This window comes from Uloborus diversus, chromosome 3 (genome assembly GCF_026930045.1).
Source record: "Uloborus diversus isolate 005 chromosome 3, Udiv.v.3.1, whole genome shotgun sequence".
In the NCBI taxonomy this organism is placed as follows: domain Eukaryota; kingdom Metazoa; phylum Arthropoda; class Arachnida; order Araneae; family Uloboridae; genus Uloborus; species Uloborus diversus.
The window spans coordinates 94173685-94196327 of NC_072733.1; the positions used below are offsets into that span (position 1 = coordinate 94173685).

The following is a 22643-nucleotide window of genomic DNA, read 5'->3' on the forward strand; positions in this document are numbered from 1 at the left end:
AAAAAAAAGCTAAGATACGTACCAATAGAACTGCGATCTGATGAAAAACAGTAATGTAATTTCTACAGTGTCTCTCGACCTTTTTTGACATGCGGGCCTGCAAAAGCTTTTCAAAAAAATTCACGCGGACTTGTGCTGTTTTCTTGTTAACTTGTAAAAAAAAATGTTCGCGAACCGTTAAAAACTAATGAAAAAAAAAATTACGAACGGCTGAAGTTTTTTCCCCCTTCCTTTTTTAGAAAGTAATAATAATAATAAATGAATAAGTAAATATATAAAAAAAACTCTATTAAATAACTGATACACAAGTATTTAAATGTTAAGACAAGAAGTAACTATGGTCAAAAAAAATGGACACAATTTTTAAAAAAGCTACTGAGAAATCATAGAAAATTATGAAAATTAATCTTAAAACTGACGTAAAAGATCAAGTGTTGGATAATATTATCATTAGGTATTATGGAGTTTCCTTTCTTTTCCTTTTTTTTATTTTTTGCGTGGACGACCAAAAAAATCTGAGGATCAGTCTTTTTTTTTTTTTTTTTTTTGCCGGTGCGTCAGACCACCGGGCTGCTCTACTATTCGAAAAGAAAGTCCTTACACAGAAATTTTGAGAATAAGCATCTCTTAACTCCAAAAACAAACAAATAACTAAAAAAATTATGCACGCGTTGTAAAACAAATGTACGAAATCTCATGAAACCGGCAATCTCCATGCCTTATACAGGGTGAGTTCGATCGAATCTGCCATACGAAAGGGGGTGATAGAAAAGCCCAAGTGGGATATAGAACCACCCATTATCGTGTCCAATCCTTAACCGTAACCGAGTTATGGTGGATATAAGGAAAATGAGTAAAAAAACAAAATTCTGAGAAAACGACCGATTTCTGAGATTCCTGTAAGACTTACAAGAAAAATAAGTACACATTTCGAAAGAACAGGTTAAATCCTGCAAAATTACACCTTTCCCGTCAAGATAGTAGCATTTTACAGCGAACTACAAGCTTTGAAACGTTTGACACACTCAGAATTGAAATGGCGCCAAAGTTTTCAAGCGACATTTTCAAAAACAACCGTATGAGCTACAATCGGTCAAATCTACCAAAAACTGGCCCATTTTACTAGCTTTCAGATGATACAACAAAAAATCATTTTGATCTTCAAGTTCAGCAGAAATTCGGGCTTTTTTTTAAAGCAGTGTAAAAATTTGCATTCATTGAAAAAAGAAAACCAGCGAAGAGTCGCTCCTGTTGTGTTTTAAATTTTTTGTTTCACGAAGCTTGCTGCTTTCTTTGTTTAACAAAATAATAGTTTTATATGAAAATAATAATTTTAGCATTTTTATTAAGTGAAAAAACACAACAAGAGATAACAATAAGTAGAAATTACTCTCCCTTGCTTTTCACAATGGAAAAAACAATATTAAAAAAGTTACCCTAACATCAATGAGCACATTTAATCAATCTCCAAAATCTAGAAAAGCTGCTGAAATTGGTCGTCGCCACACCTGATACACGCTCTTGCCTTTCTGCGAACAGAAACAACCGTTGCTCTTTGTGAAATTTCATTTCTTAGTTTCACTACTGCTTCATCAAGCTGGTCGCTCAATTCTTGCAAACTGGCTACTTCTGCTTTGTAAACTTCTTGTTTTAAGAATCCCCAAACAAAGAAGTCCACTGGCGTCAGGTCTGGGGATCTAGGTGGCCAAGAAATGGAACCCGTACGACCAATCCATTTGGGATACTCTTCAGTTTGAAATTCCCGAACGGCATTTGAGGAATGTGCTGGGTCTCAATCGTGTTGGAAAATGACTTTCTCTCTCTCTCTGGAACAGGAATAGTATCACGTAGGCCAGGTAAATGATGTTCAATGAACTCTAATATGGGCATGATAATTTTGCATAACTGGCATCAGTCTGCTGAACAAAATCCATTTTTTACCCCAAGTTCCAAACTCGATTTAGTTTAAATGTTTGACTGGTCGTAACCAGCGATTATTTGATGGGTCTGCATATGTTTTAAGCAGTGGTATTCCCATAGGGTATACTTCATATACGCCGTATACTCTCAAACTTTTTTAGACACATAGCGTATACCCTCAAGCTTCTTAAATTTTCATATTATGACATACTATATGATCACATACACTTATTGTGCGAAATGGATTAGTGGGAGTATACCCTCAGAAAAAATGATGGGAACATTACTGGTTTCAAGGTGTTTTAATGCAGGAAGCACATATTTAGAGTTCATGGAACATCATTTGCCTGGCTTACTGGATGCTATTCCTGATTCGGAGAGAGTGGAAATCATTTTTCAACACGGTGGTAACTCTGCTCATTTCCAAATGCCGTTCGGAAGTTTAAAACTGAATAGTATCTCCAATGTATTGGTCTTACGGGTCCCATTCCTTAGCCACCTATATCGCCAAAACTGACACCAGTGGACTCCTTTAGGAGCTCTAATAAGAAGTATACAAAACAGAAGTAACCAGTTTGCAGGAACTGCGCAACCGGTTTGATGGAGCCGTAGTAAAACTAAGAGATGAAATTTCATTAGGAGCAACGGTTGTTTCAGTTCTCAAAAAGGCGAAAGCATGCATCAGGTGTGGCGGCGAGCAATTTCAGCATCTATTGTAAATTTTGAAGATTGATCAAACGTACTCATTGATGTTAGTGTAACTTTTTTATTAATGATTTCTCCTATGTTGAAAGCATGGGAAAGTGATGCTTTTTTATTTCTACTTATTGTTATCTCTTATGTTTTTTCACTTAATAAAATGTAAAAATTATCATTTCGATACAAAAATATCATTTTCTTGAACAAAGAAACCAACATGCTAACGTGAAACTGAAAGTTTAAAACAGAAAAAGGGGACTCTTTGCTGGTTTTCCTTTTTCAACGAATGTAGATTTTTACAGTTTCAAACAAAAGCCTAAATTTCTGCTGAACTTAAAGCCCAATATGATTTGTTGTTGTATGATCGGAAAGCTTGTAAAATGGGCCAGTTTTTGGTAGATTTGACCGATTGTAGCTCATACGGTTGTTTTTGAAAATGTCGCTTGAAAACTTTGGCGCCATTTCAATTCTGAGTGTGTCAAACGTTTCAAAGCTTGTAGTTCGCTGTAAAATGCTACTATCTTGACGGGAAAGGTGTAATTTTGCAGGATTTAATCTGCTCTTTCCAATTATGTACTTATTTCCCTTGTAAGTACTAAAAGAATTTCAGAAATTGGTCGTTTTCTCAGAATTTTGTTTTTTTACTCATTTTCCTTATATCTACCATAACTCGGTTACGGTTAAGGATTGAACACGATAATGGGTGGTTCTATATCCCACTTGGGCTCTTCTATCACCCCATTTCGTATGGCAGATTCGATCGAACTCACCATATATATATATATATATATATATATATATATATATATATATATATATATATATATATATATATATATATATATATATATATATATAGTAATAGCTGTTGAAGAGGAAAAAATTAAGACAAAAAGAAAAAAAAACAGAATCGGAACGGTATGATAAAAGGCTTTCGCTTTCTGATCCAGTCATTGCGATTGGCTAAGGGCAGAGGCGTGACTCTTAGTTTCGGGGGCAGCTTCACGCGTGCCCGCAGCTCCCAAAACTGTGCACAGCGCTAAAATTAATAGGATTTAAAAACTTTCTGGTTTTGTTTAGAGATATGCAGAGAGAGGGGGGGGGGGCTAGATGTTTGAAATCTGTTGTGCGCCTTACTTTTTACTTTTTTTAAACTGAAACACAAAACGATATTTTTGTTAATAATGTATTTTATCAATTACAATTTTTTGGGTGGGCCGGGCCCACCCTGCCCATAGCGACGAGCCGCCCCTGATATATTGCTTTATAATCATCTCTTCTTGCGTTCTATATTGCCAACAGCACGTCTAAAAAAAGAAAAGCATAACAATTCTACTAAAATTGCTTTTATGATTTGAACTTCACCCTTGTGCGAATTAATGGAATAAAGTTGGGAATTTTTAAATGTTCTGTTTTTTTTTAGGTTGTTTATAACAGCTGTTTAGCCTACCAGTAGATTAGGCGTTATAACCTTACGTTTTGTTGTCATAAATATTGTGTTTTGTTTAAGTGTTATAAATTTTTACATATTTTTGCCGTTTTTTCTCAATCCGGTCACTTTTTATCTTTTTGTTAGCCATGGATGTTTCACTGAAGAAGAGACAGGCCATTGTGACAGAGTGAAAATCTGATTTGACAACAAAAGAAAAAAATTATTTGTGCTTTGCTAAAATATGATTTACAGATCAGGAATTCAAAGAGAAGTGCAAAACTGTAGTTAACTCTATGCCCAGTAGAATAAAAAATGATATTGGACAAAAGGGGGGGGGGGAGCATACTAAGTGGTGATTTTGATTTTATAATTGAATGACGTAAATAAAGATGATATAGTAAAAAAATTGGCTTGATTCCATTTATTCGCAAAAAGGTGTCACTAATACCCTCCAACGCCTGACTTTGCGCTGGTAAGATCTCGGCGAATTCTTGTTCAAAACATCGTAGTATATGAAGCAGAATATTTTGCAAAAACCTTTCGGGGGGGGGGGGGGAGTGATTTCAATTTTAGTCAAAATAGTGAATATTGTTATGAATCCGTCTTTACTTCAGGTTTCATGTATTCTTTGAATATAGACTCAGTTCTAGTGAAAAACACGGAAAATTTGTTTAGTTATTACAGTGGCCGTCGCTTATTTTATTCACGTTTGTTTAAAAAGATTTGATTCAATAAAGCAAAAATGTTCAATTATATTAATGTTTATTTTTTAAATGTTGAATTCTACGTATAGTTTGAGAGAACTTTATTTAATTTTTATTAAAACATGATAGAGTATCATTAATATCATACCGTTCAATCAAAATATGCATTCTTTGATTATTTAAAGAATTTATTTATATATATATATATATATATATATATATATATATATATATATATATATATATATATATATATATATATATATATATATATATATATATATATATATATAATATATATATATATATATATATATATATATATAATATATATATATATATATATATATATATATAATATATATATATATATATATATATATGGGAAAGGAGAGCACGTGGGAACATGGTATGCTTTACTAGGATCACGTCAAGCAAAAAATCTTTACAAAATCCGAAATAATGGTTATTTAATAACAACCAACCATTCCAACGAATTCCCGTAGAACTTACGCCCTTTCAGAAATAATCGATTCACTTCTTGACCAGACTTTTAGAGCAATGCGCCAGTTTCTCTTTCTGTGGTGACAAAGTTTTTGTTTTCCCAGGTGCTCTGTGTAATTTTAGTTATGTCTTCTTCACGTGAAAACATGTTTAAACAAACTAATAAGCTAAGCTAATTTATTGAAAACCATTATATGAACATTCAAGGAAATTTATGACAAGGTTTAATTATTTTATTTAATTAAGAATTCTTTGTTTTTGAAAATTAATTCTAAGGTAGATGACAGGGCACTTGTGAACACAACATGTAGGGGCACATGTTAAAATTTTAAATATCCTCTCGGTAATATTAATATTAATGTAAGATTATAAAAAGTGTTAAAAAAAGGCGTAAAGATTTAAAATTATTTTACAACAATCAGTTTGTAAATGTATTGTTAATTTTTATTACTTTATTATTAAATATTATTTCGTTATTTTACTCTTTTTTGTTTTTTCAAATTCTTTTCTTACTAAATATTTGGCCAAAAATTTACTGTTGTATAATGATTACAAGAAAAAAAAAGACAAAATGTTTTAGTTTAACTAAAAAATAAAGTTTAAAATAATTTTAAATTCAACCATCATATTCTTTAGGAAACTTAAACGCACTATGTAGCAAGAACAAATTTTACATTGTTTTTTCTTGTCGATCCAGTGATCATAACATGCTACCTGAAAATGTAACAGATATCAGAGTTATATAGTTCGGAAAAGTATTTCCTTACTGACACTTACTATACAATATGAGCTGACAAAGCAGGAGTGTCCACCTAGGAAGAGGGGGTCATGGCGCATACTGCGTCGTTGAAATTTTTAGGGGGAGGGGTATTTTTCTCATTTTGGGGGAACTCTTGCTTTGGGGGGGTATCTGTGATATTGAGGGGGTGCACCTTTGACCTTGGAGTGGTGGGCACCTCTGGAAAAAGTATGGACTGCAAACTTTTCAATGTAATTGGTAAGTACGCATATGTTTCATATCAAAGAGTTTTGCGTTGAAATATGATGCTCAGCCTACACTTTTCAATCGTAAATGACCCATTGTAAAAATTAACAAATTAAAAAAAAGAAAACATTAGAATATATGAATGAAATCAAATTTGATTGATTTATGGTTTTCAAGAGTAATGAGTTTGGAAAACCCACTCTAAAACAAAAGTTTTTTTACGGCCCTGCGTGATTGCTCAAAAAAATAAATAAATAATTAAAAGAAAACAGCATAATAATAATGCTATATATAATTTTGTGATAAACTATCGTAGTTTTCTATTTTAACGATGTTTCTATTTTCTATCAGCAATGTTTATTAATTATGTATGATTATATCAAAACAGTAAAATCTTACTCTTATTATTTAAACATTTGTTGTAACAGTTCTTCAACAGTAAGTTTTATTAAAATAATTATTTATTTATTATTATTATTATTATTTTGTAAAAAAAGGGGGGGGGGATCTCCTGCTGTTTACAAAACATTTTCATAAAACTTTAACAATCCCAGGTTTGATTTCTTTGCAAAAAAAAAAGAAAAAAAAAGAAAGAAAGACAGAAGGAGAAGGAAAAAAAGTCACCGGTCCACGGTTTTTTTTTTTTTTTTTCTTTTTTTTTCCAACGTCCTAGCCCGTCCGCTGGTCAAAAAAGGTTGAGAAACACTGCCTTAAGCTATGCCTTGTTTAGCGTATGGACTGTTATAACCAAACCCTCCCTCACGCCACAACAAATGTTTAAATGTTAATAGTGAGATTTTACTATTCTGATATAATTATACATACTTAATTAACATTGCTAATAAAAATTAGAAACATTGTTAAAATAGAAAACTACGAAAATTAATCTCAAAATTTACGTAAAAGCTGTATAGGATTATTATTATGGTGCTTTCTTATCGTTTTTTTTTTTTTTTTTTTTTTTTTTTTTAGCAATCACGCAGGACCATAACCAAACTTTTGTTTCGGAGAGGGTTTTACCAAACTCATTACTCTTGAAAAGTATAAATCAATCTCATTTGATTTCATTCGAGTATTCTAATGAGTTTTTCTTTCTTTTTTTTTTTTTATTATTATTATTTTTACAATGGGTCATTTACGATTGAAAAGTAGACCGAGGATCATATTTCAACGAAACACTCTTTGATATGAAACATATGCGTATATACCAATTACACTGAACAATCAATGAACATCATTGAACATCAAACAATCATTAAACATCATTGAACAATCATTGAATATCAAACATTGTAATCAAAACATAGTTTACGATGCTTAAATATCAACAGTAGTTAAAAATAATTCCAAGCTTAACCGACAGGAATATTTTTCTGATAAAACTTGCCAAGAAGTTGACATAAAATGCAGAAATAATGGTCGTATTTTATTATAATTAAGCCCCCGTTTCTTTAAATATCCTTTTTTTTTTTTTTTTTTTTTGGCAGTATAATTACATGAAATACAGGGTTTAATTTGCATGGGAGCTCGGGGAAGATGAGCTCTCTCACTTCTTTTAAATCTCATAATAGTTTTCTTTTTTTAGACAAAATTCTGGCCTATTTACACATTAAAATAAGTTCTAAAGCCTATACAGGTAAACGGCAGTATAACTGCTTATTTTTCATTTTTGTCTTCTATTGTACGTCAGCTTTATTGTACAAGCCTGTTGGTTCGGTTTCCACTGAAAACAAAAAGCGCGAAAAAAAAAAAAAAATCCCGTCAAATTGTAACATTTCCCTATTGTTAGTATAGAATTCAAAACGTATTTCTTGAAATATCTCGAAAACTTATTTCTGCAGATACTGCCATTTACCTGTTAAAGGTAGTGTAAAGCTCCCAAACTTCTTTTGCTACAAATTATGCCTTAATTAAACAACTTTATTTTCAAAGACATTTGACAAACATGCTTAAAATAAATCAAAACAGATACTTTAAACTCCCAAACTTAAATAAAAGTTTGAGTGAAAAGTGCAAAAATTTATTTCCGTCTAAATTTTTACGAGATTATACAATTCATTAAAATATTGATTGCATACTTTGAACAAAATCCCGAAAGGTGTAAAATTTGAAAAATATAAATAATGCCAAAGTTTCTAAAATAAATCACTTACTGTTTCAGATTAACATTTCTTTTTATAGTTTATTTTTCAATATTCTGCAGTAAAGAACGAATAATTAGTTTGTTAACAAAATTATTAATGAAATCATTAAAATGTGAAATATAAAGAGGAAACGGTACATTATATATTTATGTTTAAAAAGCTGATTTCGTAGAAGCGCAAGTTTCCGTAATTATGCAGTAAAATCTAAAAACGCATGTATTATAATTTCTGATAAAAATTATTTTACATATTATCAATCGGCACTTGAATTTAACAAAGGAATGATTTCTAATATTTTTATTGAGCAATCACGATTGCATTTGACTGTTTTTGGCGTCTTTTGATTTTTCCCACCGCCACCATCCGCACCATCACCGTCGACGGGCTCCTCACGATGCTGCTCCTATAGCGAAAGCCGTCTCCAGGTTGCATCCATTGTAGGACATGTCCTACGCGCATACATACAAAACTACACACACACACGCACACACACACGCACACACACACAAACACATACACACGCATACACATACACACACATACACCTACACACAAACAAATACACACGCATACACATACACAAACACATACACACACGCATACATACAGACACCCACACATACACACACAAAAACATACACACACACATACACACAAGTACCCACACATTCATGCCTGCACACAGACACAAACACATATACCTACACACACATACACATACCCCACCACATACACATTCATACACACAACTACCCACACACTTATGCCAGCACACAGACGCAAACACACATGCCTACACACACATACACATAACCCCCACACACAAACACACGCCTACATACACACACTCGTGATTGCGAAAAACATAATTTGAATTCAAAATGTCAAAACTCAAATTAATTTTTTTGTTTTATTTATGATTTCTATTCATATGATTTAATTTAGAGCGGGTTTGTGATGTAATTTAAATATTTAATAGCTTAAAACATACAGGATAAATAACTTACTCGCAAATACAATTTTTTTCCTAACTGTATGGCAATAAATAAATAAATAATAACGATAATGATCCATCCTACCAGCTAAATGGGAACCCAAATTCCCGAGCAACTCTTATCTGAATAATTGAAGAAGTTAAATCGCTGCAAACAAAACGCAACAAATAGGGACGTTTTCCAGTCCTCCTTCCTTAGATTGCAAAGCGCGAACAGAGAAACGCGAAAACCACTCTAATACCAAAGAAAATCAAAAAGGAATGGAAAATTAATCCCCGATTTAGCTCTTTATAAGCTGATATTGTTACTAGCGCACACCGGGCTTCACCGTAAACCTTTCGTTAAGCACAGCACCGTACTCGAAAATTCAAACATTTCAAAAATTTATAACAATCTAAATATTCAACACAATTCAAAATTCACAACATTAAAAAAAAAAATTTTTTTTTGAAAAGAGGAGTTAAAAAAACAAACAAAAACTCTTATTTTTTTCGTATCCCCGAAAAAAGTATATTCGCACGACTAAGGGAAACGTACGGCAACAAAAATAGGTTATATCCCAAAAAACATTTGGAAAAATTCACATATATGGCGGTACAAAAAGAAATGAGTTACAATAACTTTTCCTGTTTTTAAAACAACTTAGGAGACCATTTTGCTTCTTTGTCTCAGGATGTTGGTCTATCTAAGTACTACCATGAAAAAAATAAGAAGAAGTAACAATAAAAAATAAATAAATAAAACAAAATATAAATTTAAAAAAAACTCATTAGCGAAAACATTGGAATTGGAGATACCTACTTTGGCAGTTTCACGTTTCAAGAGTGTAAAAAATTTTGTTTTTGTCAGTAGAAGGAATACGAGAAAACATCGGTGCCGAGCGATGCCAGAAAAGAATAACAGTACTTACATTTAAAATCCAAGTAAAGCACAAATAGGCAGACAAGCGTCGTAGAAAACTAATTCAAGAAGCCACTAATGGCGCCAAAACACAAGAAACGAATCTCGATACGCGATCCCAACTGCCTAACAAGCACACAATACATCTAACCGGAGCTTCTGGAGCACCTCCGGTCTCTTGCGTAACCTGTTTCAGAATCGAATAAGAAATCTCTCGCAAAAAATTGAAAAAAGGAAGTTTTTCATCATGCTAAAGTAAATGGGGGGTACCCCTCTCTCATTGTGCATCATCGCTTTCACCAACAACTCGGCAATTCCATTTTCTAAACAACAATTCAAATAAGGGTAATGACATACGAGTGGAAAAACACGCCGGTTTTCCCGCCCGAGATTTTTTAGTGGTATGAAAACACCCCGTATGAAGAAGGTAATCCATAGTTAGTTTACGGTCTTTCGTTTAAGGTTTTCGTAACTGCTCCTCAAAGATTCCTGGGGAAATCTTTGAAAAGAAAGTATTGTACTAATTAGTGTCATCTATTAGAGTAAAAAACCTCAGTATTTTGATTTAGTTTTTCATAAACTGCAAAATAGATTAAGTAACTTCTAAGAAGAGGAATAAGTGGCAGAGTGAAATGGTGAAATATTTACTCTGCTTTTAGTGCCACCTCTATCAAGTAGTACTGAAAAATTGAAGAATATGTACATAATTAAAACTACAGGTTGCGTTTGGCACCTTTCAGGGGTGAAAAGCTTGTAGCACCAGCGGCACCCTTAATCCCAGCGTGCACCACGGGTGAAAAAGGTGGCACCCTAGGAGTGAAAAATGGCACTCTCACTTTTCCCTATTGCAGAGTTTAATAACAGTTCTTGCGGCTAGGGTGCTCCCCCCCCCCCTCCAAATCAAAATAAGAAGCCCTTCATGTGTTAGGGGATGGAGGTTGTGGGAAAGGATGGTGGTTGGGGACTGCCCCAATACAATACCTTAAAAAATCGATATTTTTTAAAAACAACCCTTGACTGACGCAGTATGCGCCATGACCACCACCCCCCCATCCCCCATTTGGAAGACACTACCGCTTTTGGCGTTATTGAAAAAACAGCCTGAACTTTTTTTTTATTCAGATGGCTGATGGCTGTTTCCTATTGGCAGTTACTTGCAAAAGGGGATGTTCCTCTTTAAGAAAGAATTCACCCCCCTCAGGTTATAGAGGGTGGAGGCTCCCCCCCCCAAAAAACCATTATTTAAAATAAAATTTTTCAAAAAAAAAATCTTAAAAACATGAAGTTTGCGCCATCGGATCAGCAACCCCCACCCCCACCACCGCCCTCCTTCGTAGGCCACACTGCTTTTGGCCTTATTGGAATAAAATTTTCGAATTTTTTTTCGTCCAAATGGCCGGTGCCCGTTTCCTATTCCAGAGTTGCATGCGTAAGGGTACCCCCCCCCCCTTAAATACAAAAATTACCCATCTCAAGTTATGAGGGGGTGAGAAGCTCTTCCCCCCTCCCAAAAAAAATTGTTAAAACTAAAATTTTTCAACAACACAGCTTAAAGATAGCGGATACACTTTAAGAACGGAAGTCTGCGCCACCCGCTCTTCCCCCCCTCTTTTCGTACGCCACACTGTTTTCGGCCTTATTGGAATAAAATGCTTGATTTTGTTTTTTTTAATCTATATAACCTTTGCCTGTTCTCTATTTTAGAGTTACTTGCGTAAGAGGACCCTTAAATAGAAATTTACCCCACTCATGTTATGCGGGGGGTGGGTGGCACCCATCATAAAAACTAATATTTTCAAAGACAAAAATTAAACATTTGAAGTCTGCGCCACTCGCTCCACTAATCCCCACCCCCACCCCCGTATACCTCACTGCTTTTGGTCTTATTGGAATAAATTGCTTGATTTATTTTTAATCCAATAGGCCGGTGCCTGTTCCCTATTGCAGAGTTACTTGCGGAAGGGGATGCTCCCCCTTAAATAGAAATTCACCCCCCTCCTCAGGTTATAAGGTACGGAGCACCCCTCCATAACGAAAAATAAAACTAAATAAAAACTAAAATCTTTTAATAACATACCTTAAAAAATTTTAATTTATGCCATGCCCCCCCCCTCGTAGGAACCACTGCTTTTGTTCTTGCAAAAAAAAAGATTGTTGGAATTGTCTTTATCCACATGGCCGATCGCTGTTCCCCATTGCAGATCTTAATATAGTCTAGTTAATTGTTTTAAGGTATGGCCCCCTTAAAGAAATACCCCCCCCCCCAAAAAAAAAACCAAATCTTTCAAAAACACTTTTAAATTTTAAAATTATCCCTTCATATGAAATACTTGTTTGGCCCAAGATGTTAATAATCACTTAATAATTGATTGGTTAAGTTTGACTGTAACAGGAAATTTCTTAATTGACTGTGATCAACCACTGGTCCCACGGTATAATGAATTCTACTTTGGTTCCAAACAATTTTTACTGGTCTCGGAACAACGGACCACCAATGGTTCTGAACGCTGGTCAATGCATAAAAACTCTAAAATAATTTTTATTTGCAAATGCAAGCCAAAGAGCAAATTTGTAAAAAGTTGCTAGTACATACAGAACGTACTATAAATGAAATTTTATAAAAACAAAAAAACAAGCAAATGTTACAGATTTTTTCCAATAGCCCATTGGTAAAGAGTCAGATTTTTTTAAAATATGGTTACTACCAAACAGCACGACCATGAAGGTCACGGATCTGGACGAAACTCTGGATTTATTGTTACTAGATATGAACCTAGGTCAATCGGTTTGATTGCATAGGTCCTAGTTCGGCCTTAATGGGGGTCCAAAGTTTTTAGTTTGGCTTCAGAATGCAATAGTTTTTCCTTTGAAATTAACCTTTTTCTACTCTTTTCTTGATATTGCGTGGCAGTATCACCCAAATGAATGCATTCACAGTATAGAGTAAATTCCACCGAACTCACGTTGAACTACGTGCTATTGCAGTTCCGGGATCAAACCAGCAAAGTTAAACCCTCCTTACAGGCGAACTAAAGCCTATATACTCAAACTATTTTACCTGGGCTCATATCTAGTACGAATTGACCTAAATCCAGAAGTTTATCCAAATTCATGACCCTCAAGTTTTTGCCGTATGCACTACATTGATATGCAGGACTCCAGAATTACAATGGCGTCTTTATTGGGATTCGAAATTTTGGGACAATATCTACCCTCCGAAGACATTCGTCGTCTCTTGTCAGTACAAATAAGGGGGGGGGCGGATATTGTGAATGCATTTAATTGACACATACGGCAATGCAAATCAAGAAAAAGGTAAAGAAAGTTCAATTTTAAAATAAAAACCATTGCTTTTCTGGAATCAAACAGCAACTCTGGAACCACGTTGCAGCCGAACTAGGGCCTATGCAGTCAAACCGCTTTACCTGGGTTCATATCTAGTGCAAACTTACCTAAATCCAGAATTTCATCCAGATCTATGACTCTCAAGGTCGTGCCGTTTGGTAGTCAGATTTTTAAACCCCCGCAGCTGATTTTGTATTTTCCCACATGATGTATTTTCCAACCCTAATCTGATGCAATACGTAAACTCTGAGTTCTACTGTGTGTTTTTTGAAACACATATTAATTTTTCAGATTTTAGACTATCTCTTTCAATGGGACTTCAGTTATCCAAACTCCTACTGTCCGAATCATTTTCAGAATTTCTGGAAAAAAAGGACAAAATTTTATTGGACTTTGTAAAATAACAATTATGTCTATGTGTTATTCCCTCCGCAAAACTAGTCGAACAGTTTACTTTGATCGAGGTATTTCAGAACGCAAGGACATTTTATTGCAATCACATACTGAACTTATGTACAGCACTTGTCAGTATACTTAACAAGTAAAAGTTTTGTACCCGTAAGAGTAATTTGGGACAAGCCGCAATATTTCAGTGCACGCACCTGGTCTCATATGAAAGAGTGAAGTGATTTACATAGAGATGCCCCGTCTATGGTAAAAAGGAGATGAAATTGGAGCCGGAATTATGGGATACATCGGTTCGATGACGGACAATGGATATGCTATGCTATGATAGTGTAACATTAACCATGTTATGATAATGTGGTCGCAGATTATTTAGCAAGAAGCTAAGGATCTTGGGATACAGCGAGCGGTGCAACTTCCGGCTTCAATTTCTTAGTATAACGACGCCCCTGTAGATAATTTTTTTACTTTATGTCTCATATAGGGTAGACCGGGGCACGTTTACACCGGAATGGGACTATTCGGCGCGGCTGTTTCGGCGCGAAACCCATTTCGGCGCCGCCGTTTCGGCGCGACCCATTTCAAAACGACTTGTTCAAAAATCAAAATCGTCTGCATACAAATATGTCAAATATTGCTTAAAAATTCTAGATATCTTTTTTTTTTTAAAGTTTTGTAAAAGTTTTATGAAGTAATAATTTTAAAGATGTATTTTGTTTTCTTTTTTATTATTAGATGATAAAATAAAAGTTTTAAAACATCTTCATAATTTTTCGAAGTAGATAAGTTAGGAGACAATACTGTAATTTTTCTACGAAATTTAAATTTAAAACTCATTAAATTTAATTTTTTTTTTCGTTTCTAATCAAATTTGTGCTTTTTTGACGTTGTTTATGTTTACTTTACTGTTCAGCGCAAAGGTATTTATTTATCTTATCTTGTCGACTAACTATTTAGTAACATAAAAAAAGACTACAATGATAATAATAATAAAAATAATAATAATGAAACTTTAAAAAAAAAGGTAATTTGCAATAAATTTAAAAATTGATTACAGAAAGAAAAATAGTGTTTAGAACTAACTTTCCAAAATAAATATTTTTTTTAGTCAATAAAAAGAATCAAACATTGCCCTAAATTTACCTTGATGTCCATAAATGGGTTTGCAATAGTTAAGTCGAGCTTTTTGGTTTGAAAAAAAATTTCACGTGAAGAAGACTCATGAAATTAATTCCAATAGCTGCTTCAACAAAGAAGTAATCACCACAGAAACAAAACGGCTCAGCATTAATAAAAAAAATGACAAAGAGGTAGGACTGGTACTGCCATTATTTACTAATTTTTCAAAATATTTTCCTTTATGTTATCGCAGTAAAACATACGTGAATCACAAATGCCCTCTCTTTCCCCCCCAGTGTAATTTTTTAAATATATTTTAACTAGCTTCTGAAGCGCCAAATTCTCATAATTACAGAAATCGTTTTTCTTCTTTGAACTAATGTTTCTGAAATTCAGAAAATTCAGAATGCAAAAATCTGGCGCCGAAATGACCAGCGCCGAAACGGCCGAGCCGAAACAGTCGCGCCGAAACGGTCGCGTCGAACCGTAACAAACCTCGTTTACACAGTGCACTTTTTTCAGAACGAATTATAACTGGAGAGCCAACTGTCATAACAGATTGATGCTGCTCTCCAGCAAGTATTCTCACAAGTTTTTGATCATCAGTCGAGCTTCGGTCTGGCATGCAGAAAAAATAATCTGTTTTCTACCAAGTCGAGTAAATTTTGAGTTGAACGTTTTGAAACTTATGGTGAATAAATAATACTTAGGTAAAAAAGAACAAATATATAAAAGTTAGCAGAATTTTATCTTTTTTTGAGAATTGTGTTTGAATGAACTAAAATGTTATTATTATTATTATTATTTTTTTTTTTTTTTTTGGCACGTTAAAAATAAAGCCAAAATTGGCGACGGGGTAAGTTTACGCGTTGACGTCTGAGCACCTTTACGCACGTTCTTACTGTGCCTTACTTCTTAACGAACCTTGCCTCTTATCTTGCTTAGAACTGTATTAAAACTTTTTAGTATTTTCATGCTATTTAGTTTTGAAAATCACCATTCAATTTTTAATTGAGTTACAAATTCGTATCTTATAGCTTACAATCATGTAGTGCTGTCTTCATGCCCGTTCAGCTTTTACTTGATACACCATTCAGTCTGTGATAAATTTGCTTTCTTTTAACGATAGTTAGACGTTATGCTCAAAACACTAACAGAACTACGTTAGGCGTCAAAATAAATATACGTAAACGTGCTCCGTGTCCGGGGCAAGTTGACGTAACCGTCTTGGACTCAAAAAAAATTTTTTTAACGGTTAAAAACATAAACTGCGCAACAACTGAATATATTAATTTTGACTACATTAACTGCTTCATAAAACCGCAATTTTTAAAATTTCCTCAGTTATAGTATAAAATTTAGAAAATTCATTGAAAAAAATCCGCGTAAACGTGCCCCGGGTCCCCTACGTTCTTGAACCAAATGAGAATTAACATTTTTCAGCTCCGTTTATAGCAATGTATTTAGTCTTTTTTTTTCAAAACAGCTTTAACTTTTAATGTTATTTGTTTCAAACCACTAGGAGAATGTACAATAAACATAATTAACACATCCTTATACATATAAGAACGAATGATCGAGTAACTCTCCTGACGTCACCAACAATGAAACTCACGCTACGGCATGATAATTCGATAACATTTTTTGATAACATTTGACATGCGGGGAAATGCTTTATTTTGACAAGGTTGAACTGGATCCGGTAATTTAACTGTTTTACTGGTAAGACAGTAATTTTAGGGGAATGAAGAATCGAAAACGCGTGGTCAAAAATTAACGCTATCCACTGTAGTTTAGAGTTAATCCACAGGAGTGAGTGTTAACATTTCAACTATCAAAATAGCACCAAACAGGCAATTGCTTCGTTCAAATGTAGAAGCAATTTTGACCCGTCATAGCTTGACGGGATAAAAATCAAAGCATTTAAAAAATTCTATTATAATCAGGAAAGCAAAGCAAATACAAAAAGCATTGCTCATCAGAAATAAACTAAAAAACACGACCATTTACATACAGGTAAAATATTAGTAATACATATTCGCTAATTAAGGCGTCCCAATATTTTGTTCAAATAAGACTTTTTATGCTTACATTATTATTTATTATAATAAGAATAAATATTTAGCTTAAGGAAAACTATCCACGTTAAACTATACACGACAAAAGGTCGCCTCCTCCTGGAAAAAAAAATGGAAGCATCTGGCATTGAAAGCCGTCTACCACCGCTCTCTGGTATACAAATCGTGTGTCTAAGTCTTAAGCTAACTCAATGAATCGGAATAAAATTTCACATCAAAGATAAAATCCCCCCCCCCTTCCTTTTTTTTTTTTTTTCTATTTTTGAGAATCAAGGTTTGATTCATTTTCTCCTCCAGCTCTTCTTCTTGCAATTTTTTTTTAACTATTTTTTTATTTTTTTTTCATTTTTGAAAACATTTTTCTACTTACATGATCAATTTAAAAAAAACACACAAATACCCTTTTTTTATCAGTTTAAATGTCCCCCCCCCCCCCTCGCCCGTGGCGAGAGCCACTTCTGCCCACCCCTTGGTACGCTACTGTGTGTGCGTGTCTGAACGCTATCTGCTCTATCAATGTCTACCGGTCAGTACTGGTACCCTTGGGTACAGGACATCCAAGGGAAGCAATTCCACCCTTTCACCCCTCTTAACCTTCCCGAGCCGAAGATATGAATTTACAAAATCCATTAAAATTACTAATTCTCCACTGCCGCAGATTGGCGAGTGAAGAGAGCAGGAGACGGAGCTCCTGCGAAAGATATATTAGTTTATTTCTTGTTTCATTATTTATTCTTTTGTTTATTTGTTTGTTCATTTATTTATTCGTTAGAAGGAAAATATTTTGAATAAAAAAATAAGAAATATTTCATTAGAAAAATATTTTACTTTTCAATTTGCCCCATACAAAAATAAAGTGAACGTGATCCACTATTTTTTATTCATTTATTTTTTTTTTAAATTTGAAGGTACAAATTTACTGCAAAAAATAAAAATATTTCAACGCAGGTTTCAATTTTAATACATCGTTCTTTCTTTACGTACTGTAACTTTCAAAACAATTTCTAATTTTTTCCTTTTTTAAAAAGGTATAAGTTATTTGAACTATATCACTTTGCCCTACATTCCCCTACTTTTGATTTTTTCCATGACTCACGTGATACAGTTTTCTTTACATGTAGTTTGACAATTTTTCTGTAATTTATTTTTTATAACCTTCTGATATTTTCTAATTACAATAAGTAATTACGTTTCAGTTGTTGATCCTTTTAAAATGTAGTACTCATTTTTAATGTGCAATTATAATTTTTCCCATGGCTGTTTTGTTCTCACATTGCAGTGGTTTTGGCCTATGATCTTATATATCTTAGGAATTTCTTAAGCTAAATAAATTTAAATGAATTCGTTTGGAATATGTGTTTCATTTTCCTTTAGTCTAATTTAAAATCAATATGGGTTTTTTTTTTCTTTTTTTTTTCTTTTTTTTGGAGGATTAATTTATGTAGCATGGAATAGATTTTAAAATATTACGATTTATGACAGTATTTTCATATAATATTTAGAATGGCTAAAAAACTTAAAAGATAAACGAAAATTCAGGAAAAAAATATAAGCTTTAAAAACATGGAATAATCAACTATAGAGAATAGAAATTTGGAAAGAAAAAAAAAGAACGCTACAAAAGAATAAAAAACAACATTAAAAAAACATTGCTGCCTTCATTGATATCGAAATTTATCATTAAAAGTCAATTTGTTTTCATTTTTAATTTTACTACTTGTTTTTCCTCTCCTAGACAAGCAAAATAAAATGAATGGGTTTGAAATAGCATTTCAGAAAAAGTCGAACAGTAACATAATCCATGTGCAATGACTAACTTCATAACACAAAAGAAATTATTAACGCTACTTACCGTATAATTCAAGAAATGTTGAAGAACTAAGATGGCATTCTCTAATTTGAAAATAGAGTAAACTAGGTTTTCTCTCTGAACGTCGCAGCTCGACATATGAATCGAGAAAAGTCTTGTGTTAGTTCACCTGTTGGTGATTTAAATGAGTACTTTTGACGTTTCTTTTATGTGAAGCATTTAATGTTTCTACTGCCATGAGTACCTGGCGTGATATATTTTCCATCTGCATGACTTAAGTTGGAGTTTAAAGGATGAACAAAAATGCAGTCGAAGGATTTTTAAGTCATTTTTCTCGCTAATATCTTAACTTGTTTTGTAAAAATCAATGAAAAAAGAGATTTTTAAACACTATTTCGAAAACAATATTTTCATACTGTATCACAAAGCTTTCATATGGAACAAAAGCACCAAATGCAGAGATCTTTTAAACCGAAAAGTACTGAAACATTAAATTTCAACATTGGAAGCCCATAATAACGATAGGGTCAGGAGGGGGAAAATAACCATAAATTTGGCTGTTTTCAACATGCTAAAAAAACAACTTATTAAACAGTTCAAAATATTTGCAGTTTATTAAACTTTTTAGTTGTTTTTTTTAACAAATTTATTTTTATTTTATTTTATTTTTGCTTTGTTTTATTTTATGTTATTTTATTTTTATTTATTTAATTATTTATGGACAGAGAGCTAACGTTTCAGGGTCATTCCACGTCAAATCAACACAATTTTCGGCAAAATTTTACCTCTCTCTCTCTCTCTCAGATTTTGATGAAATTTGGTACAGAGGTAGTATTTATATAGACATAGAAAAATGTAATTTTAAAAAAAACGAAACGGTTTTGAAGATACAGCGCTGTAAAAGTACCTAACATATGTCAAAACACGTGAATAACCCAATTTTCAAAATGACTTAGAATATTTTTTAATTAAGATACAGAGCTGAAACAAGTGCCAGTTGACAGCCCTTTTAATGAACTTTCCAATGATATGCAACATGATTAGATTTAAAAATAATTTATTTCAATTAAATTTTTTAAATTAAAATTTCAATTTAAAATTTCTCAAAATGCGCCGGATCAATTTTCTTCAAAAATATTTTTTTGAAAAATATTTATACATTACTGAAATGGCTGTAGAAGTTTCAAGATGGGATCACAATGGGTTCATGTTGAAATATTTCATTGACTATAACATGGTTGGATCTAAAACACTATCATCACATAATACAGCATGTTTTAAGTAGAGGAATACATTTATTCAAGGCATGAAAATAATTCTATTTGAGTTGAATAGTGTCAAGTAACTGATTGCAAGAATGTTTCCTTGTTTTGAGTTATTCTAGGTGTTTAGGTGTTTGTGGAAGGGGTTGGGAGGAGTTCTTTTTTTTTTAAATTTTACTATTATTATTATTATTTGTAAAAATTATTTATTTGTTTGCAAAATTTATTTTAAACCTACTGAGTAGTACTGATAAATGTAGATAAAAATTTAAAAGTAGAATCACTTAATATTTTAAATATATTTTTAATAGATTTTTAAAATAAATAACGTAATAAAAGTAGTGGAACAAATATCTTATTCTGTAAAATGCGTTTCCTTTGCAATTTTTTTTTATTTGATAAATTTTATGACTTTGTAATATTCTTTAAGTTAACTGCTTAACAATCACTAAGACATATGTACACAAGATTGAAAAAGAATGATGAAAAGTTCAATCAGATTTAAAATTTTGTTACCATATATTGCTAAATTTTTATTAGGCATTACTAAGTAAGCCAGAGTGACCAAAATTAAAATTGTACGCATCCGCGAAAAACCTTGATAAAAAAAATGAGCATGTCTAGATATGTTTTGTAAAGAATAGAACCTCTTTGTTCCAAGCTCAGTATTCAATCTGACTAGCTCTGAATCACGTATGTTTATTTCATTGAAACTAACTGAGGAAATAGTGAATATGCTGAGTTTCAGTTATATAATAATGAGGGAAAGGAAATTGGAATTTTAGTTTTAAATTTTAATGTATTGTATGTGCCGAAAATTAATGTATTTTATAATATTAAAAATTGCCTAGATATATCAAGTGTTTAGCAAAATTGGGCATTATGTAAAAATTATGTTAAATTTAAAAATTGGGTAATTGAATATAATTTACTGTGCAGTGTTTTAATCTACTTTAAAATGAAAATAACACGGTACGAGATAAAAAGAAAATAAGACATGTTTCCGACTGGGTGACAGAGAAAGGCTGTAAAATTCAATAAAATACCAAAATTTATCAATTTTCTAAAAAAAAATGTTTCTTTTCAAAAAAGATAATGAAATACGCCAGCAAGCTGAAGATATTAAAGGTTCTAAAGACTTGGATCTTTACTCCTAAGAACGCTGAAGCTGTTAAAATATTAAAAGCTACAAAACAAAAATTGGGAGAATCCCCAATTGATAAAAGCAAATCAGAAAGTTCAGATCAAATAATATCAAAAGAGATTAGTTTTGCATTGAAATATAAACCTTTTACAGGCTCAAAATACCTTCGGAAAGCGAGACTGAAACAAATAGAGAAACACTTTTTAAGATTCTAAAAATTTAATTTTCTAATTTTACTCCTGATGTTAAAAAAAATTGAGGTCTGAGTCACAAAGTATGAAAAATTATGTGATATTTCACAACTCCTTTTATGTGATGAGGAAATTGAGGGGGGGGGCAACTTCTGCAAGATAAAAGTATCCTATCTCAAAAACTTGGGGGAAAATCTTCCAATTAAAATTGCAGGAAGCTTTTATGAATTGAAGACCTTTTATGAATTGGATGAAATAAGCTGAATATTACCAGGAGTAAAAGATTATACATCAATACAAACATATAAAAGGGAAAAGTAAAAACATCCCAAAGGTTGATTATCTGCAATTGAAGTTTTATGTAAAAAAAAAATCCTGTTTAAAGGTAAATTTCGTTAAATTTGCTGGACTTATCCTAAACCTTGCATAAAAGCAGGTCAGAGTGGAACTCGTATGTGGTATGTAATGCAGCGCCTACGAAAATATGAGTGATCGAGAATTTTATTATCTAATACCAGTAGCTTAAAAACATGGAATAATTTTACTTTCAAGCTTTCACCCAAATTTATCAAAACTATACTGCAAATTAAAAAATACTAAATTTCAGAGAAATAAAATACCGCCCCCCCCCTCTTCACAAACACAGATAAGAACTCCAAACAAGGAAACACTCTTGCAATCAGTTACTTCATATATTTGTACGAAGTAGGATAGTAACTAATATACGATACAGTTACCCCTTATACGAAGTCCATTGTAAAAAGTAATAAAGATGTATTTTTGGTCACTCGTAAGATTATTTTTGCTCTTTAAGTGCTTAAAAATCAAACAAATTTTGTTCATTTCATGGTGTAAAAAAAAAAAAAGTTGTCCGAAATCGAGTACTACCAGAACCTTTAAATAGAGAAAGCCATAAAAGTCCTCATGACAGAACAGCAGAAGGCTAACTCAAAATCCTTACTTGGCTATTTAGCGCTCTCAAGAGTCGCCAACGCAAGCGTCAATC

The 22643-nt window shown here is 32.7% G+C and overlaps 1 protein-coding gene across 2 annotated transcripts in view; it reads right to left on the bottom strand.

Annotated features, from left to right (window-relative positions):
• The window catches only part of LOC129219294 (transmembrane protein 163-like), a 128343-nt gene extending 109164 nt beyond the window's left edge, over positions 1 to 19179 (bottom strand). The window contains exon 1 of one of the 2 annotated variants that reach the window (XM_054853635.1): positions 19083 to 19179. The gene's annotated coding sequence lies outside the window, so the exon portion shown is untranslated. The remainder of the gene's footprint in view (positions 1 to 19082) is intronic. The other variant, XM_054853636.1, reaches the window with a different exon arrangement.
• Between the last annotated feature and the right edge of the window lie 3464 nt (positions 19180 to 22643).